General features: G+C 36.4%; 1 long non-coding RNA gene across 1 annotated transcript in view; it reads right to left on the bottom strand.

The window, feature by feature from the left end:
• Nucleotides 1-142: 142 nt before the first annotated feature.
• The window catches only part of LOC116216643, a 78523-nt gene continuing 62131 nt past the window's right edge, over nucleotides 143-16534 (bottom strand). The window contains exons 11-17 of the long non-coding RNA XR_004159788.1: nucleotides 15516-15639; nucleotides 12937-13033; nucleotides 12093-12154; nucleotides 11858-11895; nucleotides 4740-4822; nucleotides 920-969; nucleotides 143-229 (exon numbers count right to left, since the gene is read on the bottom strand). This is a non-coding gene — a long non-coding RNA (uncharacterized LOC116216643). The remainder of the gene's footprint in view (nucleotides 230-919; nucleotides 970-4739; nucleotides 4823-11857; nucleotides 11896-12092; nucleotides 12155-12936; nucleotides 13034-15515; nucleotides 15640-16534) is intronic.

Genomic DNA, 16534 nt, shown 5'->3' with positions numbered 1-16534 from the left:
CGCGTGGCGGGCCGCGCGGCAGCCTGCTCGTGCCCGGAGCGTCGCTGCAGAACCGACCCTAACTAACGGGGGAAAACACAAATCCTTCCGTGCACCAGCAGCGCTGGGCCTCGTGCCCGTGCTGCCGCCCTGCATCCGCTCCCCGCTGTCCTTCCCCTCCGAGGGACGAGGCTGGAGCAGAACGGTGAGAGTGGGAAACAAAAAGTTGGTCAGAGAACTTTTGATGAGCCTGTGGGGAAGAAAGCAAATATGCAAAAAGAATTCCAGGATGCTCCAGTCCGACTGCTCACCCATCACCAGTATTTCCCACTAAACCACGTCCCTCAGCACAACACCTAAACGTTCCTTGAACGCCTCCACGGGTAGTGACTCACCAGCCCCCTGGGCAGCCCATTCCAGCACCTAACTGCTCTTTCAGAGAAGAAATTCTTCCTATTATCCAACCCGAGCCTCTCCTGGTGCAACTTGAGGCCGTTCCCTCTCATCCTATCACTAAATCAGGCTGTGATGTGGGACCAGCGCATTTGTGCATCTCCTGACAAAACTGCTTTTTAAATTACATATATTGTAATACTGTAGTAGTCCCACATATTTGCCAGAACAACTGTCAATTATTTTGTGTCCTGCAGACTCCAGAAACCCCATGCAAAAGAGAAACCTGAGGTAAGGATCAGATTCCTCAGTGCTTAAGAACTAGCTGAAATTCACACTGCATTCTATTAATTCCTTGAAAGCAAGTGGGAAGAATATCTTCCTATTTGCATAAAGTCCATACAAAATTCACTGTCTTTGAAACATATTAATTTTGGCTGATGAGTTCCAAAAGTTCTGGGGCCAAGTGAAATAGACAAAGTGAACAATTGCCATCCTCCTCAGAAACCAGGCCAAATAAGAATTCTAGTGAATTACAACTGCTTACCTTCCTTATATTCTTCTTTTTGCAGGTCAGATTTTGGCTTTGTCAATTGCCTACATTAAGAGAGAATAAAGAAGGGAAAAAAAAGCTTGAGACGTGAGAAGTAAGGGAACAAGATCCTGGAGAGCCCTGATAACCGATACAACACTGCATACACGCACAGCGTGTACCTCATTGCTGGCCTCCAAAGAGATGCTCTCAAGAGCTGTGCTTAGTCTGTATCCTACCATGCAGAGCGTTTGGGCCCTGGGACACACTCCTGTTAAAACAACATCTTAAATGTGAAGGTTATTTAAACATTGCAGCTGTCTGAGCTACAAGGAGCACGGCATGGCAGAGCCTCCCTGTTCTTCGCATGGCAATTAAATTAAGGATTTGTTTTGGCTCCTAACAGTAGCTTTTTGTTTTGTTTTGTTTTAGAAGGTTGCTTTTAAAAGCCTCTTTTCTTTAAGCTATTATCATGGGCTGCTCTTTTGTATTTTCCATGCGAGTCTTGGATGTCAGCACAAGGCAAAAATCTATAACGATCATTATTTTGTATCTTAAGGACTACGAAAGAAGGGACTGGTGTCACATTATTGAGTTCTAAGCATTCTTGGCATTTTGTGTGTGCTGTTATAAAAAATAAATAAAATAAAACACTAGAGTGGAGAATACTATTTCCCAATAGTTATTTTCAATAATATTTACATGTAATATGCTTGTAGAATTGTTGTATTCTCTCTCCAGTGGTAAGATAAATGTCTCAGAAATGCACAAGTACATTTCTTGTGTTCTTAATAACTGAAGTATTTCTTAATAACACTATAGATAATCTTATGGTGAAACCTCTAAACTCAAATGGAACGAAATGGAAGAAACTAATCTTTGCCTATTTGGGCATCATTAACATAACAAAGTAGTAACAAAAATATAGGAAGGAGTTGGCACAGTTCACCAACTTCTGGTAGGTAACTATGACCAAGAGCATGCTCTTTTTACAGTACAAGCTATTTCATATCAAAAACAAGTTCTAATTGCATTTTTGAAGCAATAGATTTAATTAATTAAAGCCACTATATTGATCAAATAAAACAAAGAATTCCTGTTATACATATTCTGTTGCACATGTATTAAACATGCCAAGATGTTAAGGTTTTGTATTTACTTAAAGAGCTACAGAATCATACCTTAAGTCAGAGCAGCGGGAACTCTGAAGAAAGGTTCAATTTCTGCTTGAACCTGATGAATTATTTTTATGATTTCACTAAGAAAAAAAAAGAGAAGTACAAGAAGCCACAGCCTCCTAGGGCATGGGGTTTTTCTTTGTATTTAAGGTTTCCATGAAATTACTGCTGCAAAATAGTCCAGTACAGTAAAAGCACACAGTGTATTAAAGCCCACCAGAGGTTCTGCCAAACACCTCGCTGTCTGGCTACAATGACTCCTCTATTTTAACACCGTTCCTGCATTAATCATAGCACACGAGGGATTTTGAGATGTACACTGACATTTCTTTGTAAGTTCAGTACCTGTGCCAAGTTTGTTTAACTCATTATTTGGCCTCCTAGCACAGGCACTAGCTGTGGAGGGACATACATGTGTTTTACATAGTATGAACTAATTTCAGTGAAACTGTTTCTAGAACCAGATCTAAACCCAATGAACCAAGAAAAAACCCTGCCATTTATTGAACTGGACTTCAAATTACAACTACTGTTGCAGAATTGTTACATGAAAAATATCAAAGACTTAATTCATTTTCCTTCATTAATTAAACAGCGCATATCGTGTATGGTTACTTTAAAAGTCACTAAATGATATCGTTCAATTAATGCACGTGAAAAATGAAGTTGTAAGACTATGATTCAGTCAAACTTATAAGCGTGTTCCTGATTCAATTCCACTGACAGCAAATCATACACTTGCATTCACTTTCTGGTGGAAGTCAACCTTATAACTAACTCATTTTATTTAACTGATGAAGTAAAATACACAGAATAGCCTTGAAAAAGCACATACATGTGCCAAGGTCTTCGCTGCCCACTCCTCATGGCTGTACCTCTAAAAATTCATCCATACTTCAACTCAAAGGTTATTTGATAGGTACTGATGGCTCCTATTTTCTGCAGAGATATCTGTAGTGCAATATTAAATCAGCCTTGTAGAACTGTTAATGCCCAATAAAAGGATGTTGTAATGCGCACAAATCTCGACATCATTATCTTGAAATTAAGTGTTTTAATAAGAATGCAAGAGAAAGTTTTCCAAAATGAGAAGCCATGTTTCCTCCTATCACCTCCATATAACGTTTCCAGTTTTACGCCTGGGGAATTTCAGGAAATATCTTGTCTATCAGAGGGCTCAGCCTCCTGGAAAAATCCGAATTATATTTCATTACAGAAAGTCCTGTTATTAAAACTACTCTCATTCATGATCTTTAGAACTGACAATTCAGAAGACTGGGCCTCACTCTCCTCTCAGTTACATTAGAATAACCCCCATCAACTTCAATTATCTTGTACCAGTTCAAAGATCAGGCACTTAGCAATGCCTGCTTGCTGCTATCTACGCAACAGAACACTGTGGGCATCAAGTGTAGCTTTTTTTCTGTAGGAAATGATTTCTCTTTAATACTTTAATAATGGGATCTGACATAGCATGAATCAAAGGGACTTTTAAGAACTTCGTATTTGTTCCCTTTCTATTATGTTTTTCTGATATACCCTCAAAACTTTAACCAAAATGTAAAATAATGAGATCAAAACTATTTCAAATCAAACATAACTTGTCTAGACTACGGATTCATGTCTGCTGAAATCATACTAAATAATACAAACCAAAGAGCCATAGCTTTGAGCCAAGCCTTTTGTGTGTTTGGAAAAGCTTCATCGAGGCTACATTAAAATCTGTGTTAATCTATGTGGATTTTTTCTTCTTACTGCATAAAATTAGTTAGGTTATTCTCTTACCACATTTCAGCTCCGTTCCAGTTATTTAGTGTTTACTTTAAGGACATATCATGTCATACTTATTTATTTTTCTCATAATAACTAAAGACTTTGAGAAAATACATAATCAAAGAAGAAAATAAAACGGTAGAAAAATAGTTAAACAACTCAAATTGAATTAAGCAAAACTGGAAAACTTGTGATTAGAAAGCAGTTATAGGCAGGTGTATCTGAGCACCTACCACTGCACTAAATGTGTATTTTTTTTTTTTCTAATTCCTGTGTTTGCTCTTATTTTGGACATGCCCTTCTTCTGTATATATTTTCATAAAGTATAAAAACGAGGTTAGAGAAGTTTCTTCAGGATTAGTCTTTTTTTTTCTTTATTTGTTCCTGAAATTTGTAATGGAGGATGTTGGCAGAGCCATGAATCTGAATTTGAAAAAAGAACAGGTTTGTTTTTATTACAATGTCGCAGTATAGTTGACTTAACTGTGCCATTTCTAATCTACTTTTGGCAAGGGACCATGCCTAGCACCTCTAAGTTGAAAATAGTCTTTGATATGATGCTGATGACTTTATAATGCTTCTTCCCTTTTTTCTTTTTCATCGATGAATCTTCAGCTATTTAGCTTTCTCTGGCTAGCTTGAGGGAGGCATTTATGTATTCTAGCAGGAAAAAAACATTGTATACCTCTCCTCCTAAGGCTATCTTTGTGAATGTTAGGTAGTTCTAAAGGAGTTCAAAGGACTTAAAACCAAATTAAAATGAATAACGTTTCTTAATACTAGGTAAAAGGCATAATTCACCCTATTCGACTTACATTTTTCCACGTTAGAATACCCCTTTTGTTTTTCACAAAACATACATTCTTGAACATTTAAACACTTACAGCAATCTTCAAAACTCCGGACAGGAGCTGTGATAGAGACTTCAAAACTTCACCATAAGCAGACACTCGCACCACCGAGGTACCTATTTGAAAAACCTCACTTGTGAGACCGATCTTTTCCAGATGCATCACAGCAAACAGAGACAGGACCCCCAGGGGCTACTCAGAAAGTCTGCGCTGGGCTGCACACTGCCAGTGTTCCTCTGGAGGAACCACTGTTAGCTGTGCTGCTGGCAGATGCGCTTCCTTCCTAGTGTTTCTGTCTCTTACTACTGGTGAATTTTCACATCTCTACAATTAACTTAGTACACAATTCAGCACATACCCGATTCACAACTGTTTTTTGAGATAGATTACACAAATTCTTAGTTATAGTTCCTTTCTTTACGCTTAACCAGAACAGCAAACTTCCTGAAAGCTGTCCATTGCACAGGAGAGTTCAGGTGACATCAACTATACAGAGATCTACCTTAATTTTTAAGTCTCTTATAGCAATGTGCTTCTAAGTTCTAACTTATAATGCCAATTAATTATTAGTTCTGATTTTATAAATCAAATTACTTTTTAAACAAATACCGATGAAATTCTCACCTGTCCAAAGAAGGAACAAATACTGTTAAAAATGTCAAAGAAATTAGAAGAAACACATTATATCAGAATGCATTGTTAAATAATGATTTTAAAATGTATAGATTCCTGCCCTTCAAGATCTTGTGTGAATTATGAGATCCAATTTTATTCTCATAACTGTACTAAAATTTTATAAATGCTATAAAGAAGAATCAAGAGCACTTGGAACTGTCTGGCCATGCAATAAAAATGCATTTCTTTGTTGTGAGGTGACAGACAAGTAAAGTCTACCTGCACATTGATCAATACGTTTTCCTTTTCTACTTGAGTGCATTTACTTTTTTTTCATGGGATAATATATATATATTTAAAGAACTTTCCATTATCATCAAAAATGAATGCTGGAAAAAGGCAAACATAAAGAAAGAAGAGATAGAGGTAGTCAACAATAAGTTCAGTAATTTCTAATTATACTCTGTGTGTTTTGTTCTCTACTTTCTTACTACAGTTGGCAACTTAAGTCTAGGCTTCCTCACAGAGGGGGATGTCAAATCACTTGGCCCATACTTACACTGCAAGAACCCTGAGTGGCAGATACTCTGCCATCTGAGATACAAACTTTGAAACGATTCTGTGATTTGGAAGTATGAACTCTCAAGCAGTATTCCAGACCTCCCCTAGATACTTGTGTCCTGAAAAGACTACAGTAAGTTTGTTGGAAGATGGATCACGTGTCATGTTTTCAACTGCTGATTATTTTGAATAGAAAAGTCTTTTTTTTTTTTTAGAAGATTTTAAACATGCACAATTTAGAGAATTATTTTTGCTGCATGTGATAACTTCTGTCACCGAATGTCTTAAAATTCCTTTTATCACTCCGAATATTGCTTTTGCAACTGGAGATCAATAATTACTTTTTCCGCATCATCAAAAAACAATGACATGTCCATATATTTGATCAGCTGCAAATTAGGCCTCTAGCTAAACAGCACCCCTTGGACAAGCAAGCTTGGGCATAATAGGCAGATAATTTTGCTGTCAGATGTGCCTGCATGATGAAGCAGACAGAAGGCCAAACAGTCTTTTTTTCTCACCTTTACATTTTATCATGAATATAACAAATTTAACTGAGGAGCCTGCTGGAGCATTTAAAATATTTAATGTTCTTACTTGTTTTGCTGGATAGCAATAGTCTGAATTCTTAACACTAAGAGATTCACTATACCACATAAAATTGAGGCCAGGTTCAGACTGCACCTATGATACCCTGTGAATTTAAAAACAAATATTTAAAAAAAAGTTAAATGATGTCCTTATACTACCATTTAAATTAATAATTTAATTTAATTAATACTTACAACTTCATTCATACAAGGAGATTTAAAGAATATAACGTTTCCATTTCCCCACAGCTCTTCCGCCCCCAAATTATTTTATACTTCTCCTTAGACATGGCTGATGTGTTTACTATTTTGGAATGATTCCACACCTTTAGAGAGTGCCACGTTGTTCTCAAAGACAGCTTGTCCTAAAAAATATGCTTTTCTTGGTTAATGTTTTAAAAAATATGCTCTTTCCTTGCTCCTTCTTCTGTGGCATAGGAAGCTGGAAAAATTCCAGTGACCTTTGGTATGACTGTCTTACAAATTAGTGCAATATATTTCTCTACATTTCACACCGTGCTAAATATTTTTGGCAGTACAAGATGAATATTATGAATCAAGCTTAGTTCTTAAACAGCTTTTCCATTTGTATGGAAACTCTGAAGCTCCTTGGCTTCCAACCAGAGAACTCATCTTCTGTCTTGTTCCTTACATGTTAATTATTCTTAAAAGAACAACATAATTTAAAAATAAAAAAGATTTAAAAAATAGAAATAAAATAGAAAATGGAAAAAAAAACAGGGAACTCTCTAGAAAAGAATGACATTTTACAGCACTTCGGTGAATAAAATACACATTTCAACTAAATCAATTAAGATTCTACTCCATATAATTATCCTGAATGCAAAAACCCAACTTGAATTTAACTAACTACTGATACTATGTAGTTTGCCTGTTTCAAAACACAGCTTTTATTACCAGCTAAAGGCAGTTCAATGAAAATTGGAGGTTTAACCACTCAGAAGCCTGCTGGCAGTCCTGATGAGCTGTAATTCTAATTGGAAACCCTTGCAGTTAGCACACAAGAAAACACCATAGCTGTTTTTCAGTGATGATGACATGGTTTGCAGATGTTACCTGTATAGCACCTCCAGACAGGAGTTACTTGAAGAGCTCCATAGATGAGGGGAGTGAAGATGAGGAAGCGTGCATCCATTGGAATTACAGAGCTGGTTCATTCTTCCTTTGCAAGAATGAACTTCACTTCTCTGGATCCTCCAAAATATTCTCTTTCAGATGTTTTTACTTAATTATTTTGCTGACTAAGATCTGCCCTGTACATTCATTCAATAAAAGGCCAGAGCACTCTGATTATGTGCTAGAGGGCTTTTTACCAGGAGAACTTCTTTTACAAGGGCTAGCTTAAAGCCATAGCAGTGGAACACAATCAATTATATCTGAAACTATGCGTGTACTTTAGAGCTTATGATAACTGATTCAATGCACAAGTATATACAGTATTTGATTACCATTAAACAAGGTCTCTGTTAATCTTTGGTCTCCAAACACCACTTCCATTTCATTAATGGTGTTACTCAATTAGAATGGAAACACACGGCAGCTTTATTTCCCTCTAGTTTGAAGTTTGAGCAGATTTTCCTGATACTATTTGTAATTGTGATAACCTAAATATATTTACTCCTGTTAAACAAAAGTAATGTCTAACCTTTAATAGATTTCTCTTTTCCTTCAGTTAAATTCTTAATCAGAAAACTCTCAAATGATCTCCAAACCATTTCTAAAGCTTTTACTCAGTTGCAATATTAAATACCCGTTTCAGCATTCACAACTGGTATAAGACATCACAACATTATTTTATGGGTGTTGTTTATCGTGTTTTAGTTTCATCTCCTACTGCAGCAGTATTTCTAAGATTCCAGCATCCTAGGCAGAGCATTTCTGCAAGCAGAATCTCCTTATTTATTGCTGGGAATTGCAGTGAGAAAGGACTGACTCAGCTCAGAAAGAAGCAATCTGGCAGCAGCCTAGGAACTTCAACACAGAAGATAGGAAAGTTGTGGGAAGATTGAGCTTAAGAGAAAGAAGAGGCTGTCATAGAAAGGAAGAGAAGGAATATAGAAATGCAGTAGGAAAACTTCTCAGACAAAAGGGCTGTTTCAACTCTTTGCTGTGGATGAGCTGTTAGCTTTGATCTCAGTTCACTGAATCACCTTGAACATTTTCAGTAGATTTTGGGACATTTGGCTGAAGTCAAAAGGTTAAGTCTTCTATATTTCTTGAGTAATTTCACTGTTTTTAGGTCCACATTTCATCTCAAAAGATTTTTTTTTTTTTTTAAAACAACAAAGGAGGAAAGACAAGTAAAAATTCTACCTGGTAACTTTTTAGTGTTATAACATTTTTTCTTGCAGGTATGATCATAGCAGCTTTTTCAGTCTCATCTTTGAAGAAGCAGCTACTGATATATTTTAGATCTTTTCAAGTCACCTAATTCAGTATCCTTACTTCTTTCAGGATCTAATAGTAATGAAAAAGAACAAGAATAATCCTTAAAGGAGACAACATTAGGTTTTCTTTCAATATGTCTTTTGAAAATAGAAAGTACCTTAGAATCGTTGTTTCCTTTATAAGAGAATATAATGAGAGGGTTTGGAATTTTAATTAAACATGACGCTCAAACTACTTGTTCTCTAATACTACTACTAATATTTGGATGAGAATACATAGGAATTGTATAGATGTTTCATGGCAGTGTCCCTCAGAAACAGAGATTACCTTCAGATAAGAAGAATTCTTACAGATATTTACATAATTAATTTCACAGTTAATGTATAGATGCTTTGGCTTTTTTCCCCAGAGTACTTCAGCTGGGCAGATTTCAACCACACCCTGCTTACAATACAGCCGTGTCAGGAAACAGTGAAATATTGCTGGGTAAAGCATGGATAGAACCCACTTTACTTGTACTCCAGACACACAGGCCACAGTGACTAAAAGGCTATGCCTTACTAATCTGCCTGCGTGCCTCCTATCCTCTGCAACAACCCACGCACAGAGATAACCATTTATTCAGACTGATCAGTTCATAACAGCCACACAGAATTACTACAGACATCTTCCTGACTTCAAGTGAAACTCAAGTGGAACTTTGGAAAAATCCCTTATATACGGGTTCTCTCTCAAAAGCACAGTATGTGGTGGGTCATTCATACTGACTTGAATCTCCTGTATTCTCAGAGGAAAGGCAGTAGCTGCAGGGAAGCCACTCTCATAAAATGATGTAATAATTAGCCGAGTGCTGATCCTTCAAAATGTTGCTTTCCAGGATTTCTGAAATACCAGGCTCATGTCCCAGTGGAGACTGACTTCTTACTATGTTAGTCTACCACTGACAGCAGAATATCCCTGCAAAACGAGAGGTTACTAACTGAATTACTGAGCCTCAGTAGTCAGTTAGCCGTCTTGGGGCAAAACTGCCAACGTTTATAACTATGAAGTGCTTAACCATTATGGTAACGAAAATCACGTAATCAGCTAAGATAGTTCTTGATTCTCCCGTGCTTAAAAAATTCTTTAATTTTAGCAGGAAAGAGTCCCAGAGAAGACTATAGGAATTTCAAGCTGACTAAAGATGCAGCCAATCTTAAAAGGTAATGTTGCATCATCCTTGACCCTGAGTACTGCAATTTGTTTTAGCACGAAAAGACAGAATATTTCCTCAGGAATTCTAAGAGTATTTCTGATGCTTACACGGCCCATCAGTTTTTCTTGCAGTGTAACATGTTCTACATCCCACGGTAGTGTACAGGCACCAAAAACTGTTAAAGGCTCACACGTCCCTAAATGCAAAACTTTCTCTGGATAAATCCTGTAGTATCATATGCAATTCTGAGATGTATTCTCCCAAGAGCAGCAAAATAATTCTCCTAAGATCTGTTCTGTGAATTGTCTCTGGTTTTCTACAGCTGCTTTACAGTACCGGTTTTTGCACTTTTTTATTTCCTTGGGCATCAGTGGTACACTAAAGCTGCCATCCTTTACGCCATGCTTTTCACTTGCTCAGTTTTTGGTAATAGGCTCAGACTTCAATCTAGCAAAGTACATGAGCTTAACTTCATTGTGTCGCACAATGGATATGCAACTTTGCTAGATAACACTGTCAGCACTGAGCAAATTCTTTCTGCTTCTCAAATTCAAATCTGCTCGATAGTCACAAAGAGTCTTCCTCTTTATCAATTTTATGGAAAATAAATCCTTGAGAATATAGCAGTTTTGCTGTTGCTATCATTTACGTGCCCTGGAATGCGTTATAGCTGTTGAATATCCACTAATCATTTGCCCACATTCACTTCAGCTTCTTTTCCCAAAAACATTGTACCTAACATGATACCAAGTGTGAAAAAACTACTGAACGTGCACAGACATGGAAAGTTATCAGTTGCTTGGCTAATCACATATTGAGCAATCAGCCAAAAACAGAGACCACATTTACTGCTTATCTAGTGCCTCAAACAGCAAGATGACTACTGCTACTATAATCTAAAAGTGAACTGAGAGTTTGAGCATTAATAGCAAAAGACAGTGATCATAATTGTATCCTAATGGTAATAGACATTTTTCATATTCTTAGACATTGTTTAAAAGAAAGTTCAGTAGTTCAGAACAAAACGGTGTTCTTAATGTCTTTCAGTACACATACAGATGCTAACATCTCATTAATAAACATTCAAAAACACCTTTTTTTTTTAACTCTGTAACAGTCTTCAAAAAACAGCCCAAAGGAGGAAGGCCATGACATAAGGCTTCACATTTAAAATTGAGAATATTTTAAATCTTATAAATAAGTATAAAAATTGAGTTATTCTATCAGTAGAAATGTAAGCACACGAAGTCTATAAAGATAAAGATACAACCAGCTCCTGAGGTGTATTTACATATTTTGCAATATTGCAGTGCATATCTTGGCTCCTTGTATAATTGATTTCAGTGTATTTTGTTTTGAAGCTGCTACAGCAACATTAAAGTGTCAGGATTCAATTTATACACCACTCTGTGCAAACCTGCAGTCCACTCACAGAAAGGGAGGCAGTCTTAGCATGAGCTGTTTTTTTTTTTATTTTGCTTGAAAACATCTTGCAAATAAACACTTTATGGCTAACAAATCCTGAGGTTAATTATGGATAAGAAAACTCTTTAGATAAGAAAAGTATGAGCTATGCAGACACAAACAGTTCTCTTGAGGATGCTGAGTGTGCAATATGGTCACTGATCTGTCACTGCTGATTTACCTTTGGATCACCATTATGTTTCTGTAGCAGCAGGAAATATATCTTCCATGGGATGCTGTCAATCTCAGAGATGTTGGTATCTTTCAAGTTTAACAATGGCATGGTTTCTTATTCATCTAAAATACTGGAATCTCACCTGTGGTTTTCAAATAGCTGGGATTTCTTCTTTGCCATCTAGGAGAAAAAGAAGAATTGCTTCAAACATCTGGGATGTTATGACTTAAAAACCAGAGATACTTGCTGTTCAACAGGAATTATCACTGCTCATGTCTTGGCAAGTGGAGGAGGAGGGATAATTTAGGGATTTCTTTACACTTAAAATTTTAGCTTAGTTAAATCACATTGGAAAACAACATTACCAAAAAATGTACCTGAAGACAGTAGATCAGATGTGTAACTGAGCACGATGATTAGACAGGACCCCTCAGCAGTCCTGCAATTTATTTGCAGATGAGATGAAAAAGTGAGGGAATAGAAAAATAATGAACTTGTAATAGTCAGCTTTTGATTATTAATCCTAGCTCATTTAGAAACTCCATTTATGTGTTTTTAAAAATGGATTAGAGCATGAAGAGCAAGTTTAATGTAAGGCTTAATAAACTGACACCAGGTTCTTTTATTCACTTACTTAGAGAACTTTGATTTTTGTGCTGTATTTGTTTTGAATAGATTTTTTTGCTTAATTTCTACTAGAGTGAAAGCATTAAAATTGAAATACTGCATTAAAATACTATGAATGGTTTCAGTTCCTTGAAGCTGCAGTCCCAAAGTAGATGACAAAAGACCCTGGGAGACAGGCTGACAGACCCACAAGCTTCCCCTCTTACTTGGTACAACAGTAAATGGCAGAGCTGCACAAGGTTTGTTTCATTCCAAGACAGCATCAGTAAAATTTGTTTTAGATTCTACTGATTTAATGTTATCAATAATGTAACATTTTAAATCACCTGTTACTTCTCTAGAAGGTAAAGAAAAAAATACCTTTGTTTCCGAGGTGTACTGTTGCTTTTATTCTTTTCTCTTTTATTCTTTTTTCTACAAACTTTTCAGATGGGCTTTACTACACTTCTTGAATCCTTTTAACCAATTCCACATTACTGTGAAATAACTGTGGATAGCACATGAACTGTATAAAGCTACTACTGATGTATCGCAGCCATGGAATTAACCACTCCTAACAAAACCAAATAAATAAATAATATCCACACAACTTACCTAGACTGTATGTAGAAAGCTTGTATCAAAAAATCTCCATTTCTTGGGAGGAGAAACACCAGTATGTGTGGCAGCTGGACCTTGCTGATTGTTTGTACTGTTGAAATAATTAAGATTTCTACTTCTTAAAATAAAAAATTATAAAGGGCTGCATTTATTTTATAAACTTTGTTTCTATTTTGACCAATAACATGTAGTACTAGGTAAATAAAACTGTAGCAAGTTTAAAGGACAAAATACTGATAACGCGTATTATCACAACATATCTTGAGTTGGCCTACAGATTACAGACTGAAGACTGCTACGTAATTTAAAACAAAAAAGAATTTCAGTCAGGTAGCGTGTCTCCTATTCATCAAACAATTTTGTGTTTTTTGACAGCTGCCCGCAAAGAGAAATAAGGTCGTAAATAAAGAGAAATAAATCATAGTAGAAAAGAAGATTAAAAACTAGATCAAATTGGCTCTTGGAATTTGCAGATTGTCATATTCTCATATAAAAAGTTCTTGAAAAGGAAAGGAATATACGTATATATAATTCTTGGGCCCAAATGTAACGGAAAAGTAGTTGAAATACAGGAGAAAAGGGATTCAGTATTAACCCTTCCCTACAGCACAGTGGAGCATCTCCTTCCTACGTGATCACTGATGCCATTCCCACAGACTACTCACCTCTGCAGAGCAGCTACAATAGGACCATAGAGATTCACGTAGCAAATATCATACCTTGCTGTTTGAACATTTTAGTATTGAAACCTCTTTCAGAACTAAGTAATTTTTGACATTTACTTCTGGTTTTGTCTATTTTTCCAAAATCTTTGGGACCTCTGACTGCACAAAGCTGTGGTAGAGTCCTAAAAAAGCTAGGATTATTGCTATTGCTCTTTCATCACCTCTCAAAAGAGGATCATCATTTCATCCCTTGCAGAAGTGGAAGGGATAATCAGGCTTTAGAATTCAAGTATTATTAGGATATTAGGTAGATTTAAGTTAGCATAAGGGGAATTGTAATATTATAAGCCATAGAGGCTGAAAAACCAGGGAGATATAAAACTGTAAGCCTCCAATTGAAGTACGAAGCAGCACACTGAGAAAAATGCTGACACCCATAATGCACCAGGCATGTAGATGAATTCAGTGTAATGTAAATGATAACTGGGAACTACCACTGATAATTTAAGATGAGTGAAAATTTTATAATTGAGTCTTAGCACAACGTAGAGCTCAGCAAAGTTTAGGACCATAGCAAAGGTCAGTCTACTCTCTCAGCTCTAAGAATTACTGCTGCATTTTCTAATTTCCCACATTTTCTATGAAGATTTCCACCAATTGGAGACTAACTTGTAAGGCAACTAGTAAAAATTAATATAAACGATACATCGCTAGAAAATTAATGACTATATTCCAACTTTTCCTTTTTATTACCGCAATTCAAAAGAACAAACACGCTCTAGTATTACACCCAAGTATAAAGCAAATTAGTGTTCGGACCCTATCTTACTTATACTACCCAAAATATTGTAAAGGACATGTGAAAGGGCATTCACAAAAGCACACGCAATTAAATGCTTGGTTACCAGCAAATAATTATCTTATGCTCATTTTATTAAACCAGCGTTTAGCAGGTGAACACCAAGCAGTTTATTCTGCCCTAAAGTAAAACCTCATGGAAGAACCCGGATTAAAAAGCGGCCTAAAGAAAAGACTTAATCTGATTAGGAGATGACAGCTCCATCCCGTATCAATTTACACAAGTCAGAAGTGGTTAGCTACATCAGTTTTCCTTGGTTATTATGTCCAATCTTGAACAAATGAGGGGGAAATTCTGTCCGTGCTCCTCACATGCAGTCATTTAATTCAGTATTCTTTTCGGGTAAATCTCATACAGTGCTCCTTTGAAATATGAGTGGTGACGCCAATTACCACAGGCATATTTCATTTTGTTAGAGAATAAGACACCGATGAAATCTGTTGTAATTTCTATATCCCTTCCTATTTAATACCTACTGTATTTTTTATTTTGCAGGATAAGTACAAATTCTTTTCTCCTACTCAGTCTTTCATTATTACTCCATTAAGTCAAATTACAACGTAAGTCAGGAATATCCAAATTGATGAATGATGGTACTGCCTTTCAAAACTAAAGATTCACAGAACAAACAGCTTTCTTCATCTATATTCTTTGCTTTTTCCAGTTGAAGACAACAGAAATTTAGGAGTTTAGAAACCAGCTGCAACTGACAAATTCCTCGCAGTCAGGTTATTTTACAATTCAATGTTAATAATACCAGAAATCCTTTTAAAGGGAAGTAGAAGTTCAAATAAAAAGTGAGGAGTTCATTGGCTTAAGCCAAATTATTATTCAAAATAGAGTTTGTTAGAAAAGATAGTTTTACTATAATTTTAAATATAGTTGAAGTCTTAATTTAAATTGAGATGAAGTCCTTCAAAAGGACTTGCATTTTACTCACTGTGTACATTTAAATCATAGTCCCTTCTTTTTCAATAACATGCACTGGCCATCTGGCAAGTCTTGGCAACTTGTGTAATTTTTATAGAATGATACGTCTGATTAATTACCTTCTCTGCTCACAGGAGGTTTTCCTGAAGAAACACATAGAACTACATCTCTTATGCAGTTCTTTGTCTGGTGTACAAACAGCTTTATCAGGCTGTTGTGCATTTAGCTAGAAGTTGTGGCTACCTAGCAGATAAAACAAAGAAAATGCAAAGATAATTAATATGTGAGCTGGTGTAGACACCCAAAATTTAGTTTTTATCTGAAGTCTCTAAGTAGTACAAAATTAAAACAATAATGGCACATAACAATATAAGAGAAGTCACTGCAGATAACGAAATGCTAACATACCTCTTGCCACACATTCGCCGCCAAGGCCCACACTCTGGGTCTTACACAAACCTTTATGATTGTTATTGAGAGCGTGGTAAGAAAATAGTTTGGATTTGATCCATGCAGTATGAGATTAGCAGAAATAACCAGAGAGATTCCATAACAGTGACAACAAACATCACTTAAGAGTAAGTATTTCTCAAACCATATATGAACATGAGCAGTAGTTTGGACACTTTGGCATACTTCATCATGGTTGAGGGTAGATCATCATTTGACAAATTTCAAGAACAGAGCATTGTGCTTCTGCAACATCACATATTATCCCCTCCCCCTCCAAATTAATGGAACTGATATTCAAGGAATGGATAAGCAGAGATGCTTGAACTGGGTATGCATGGGAATGCACATATATATTTACATAAAGAATTCACATAAAGAATAAAAACAACTGTTTCCTATTATCGTTATCAGTAATTCCTAGCATAGGAATTACTAATCCCTAATTAGATGTGAAATGGTCAATAATGAAGTCAATCTAATTCACGGATTGCCAAACATGCAGAAATACTATTTTGGACCTGGACGGAAACCATTCCTCTGCTGGGCTCCACACACGGCCTCTGCCAGAGCTCCCTTGGCTCCCAAAGCTGCACAGGGTGAGCCAAGAGAGACGGCGTGCTCCTCAACTCCTGGGAGCAGAGCAGGAGGAGTAAAGCCTTCATCTTGCCCTGGAGCTACTTTTTGT

Source organism: Meleagris gallopavo, chromosome 5 (assembly GCF_000146605.3).
Source record: "Meleagris gallopavo isolate NT-WF06-2002-E0010 breed Aviagen turkey brand Nicholas breeding stock chromosome 5, Turkey_5.1, whole genome shotgun sequence".
NCBI classification, from domain to species: Eukaryota; Metazoa; Chordata; class Aves; order Galliformes; family Phasianidae; genus Meleagris; species Meleagris gallopavo.
Note: the sequence above shows the minus strand (reverse complement) of the source record. Positions and strands in the feature narration are given on the sequence as shown.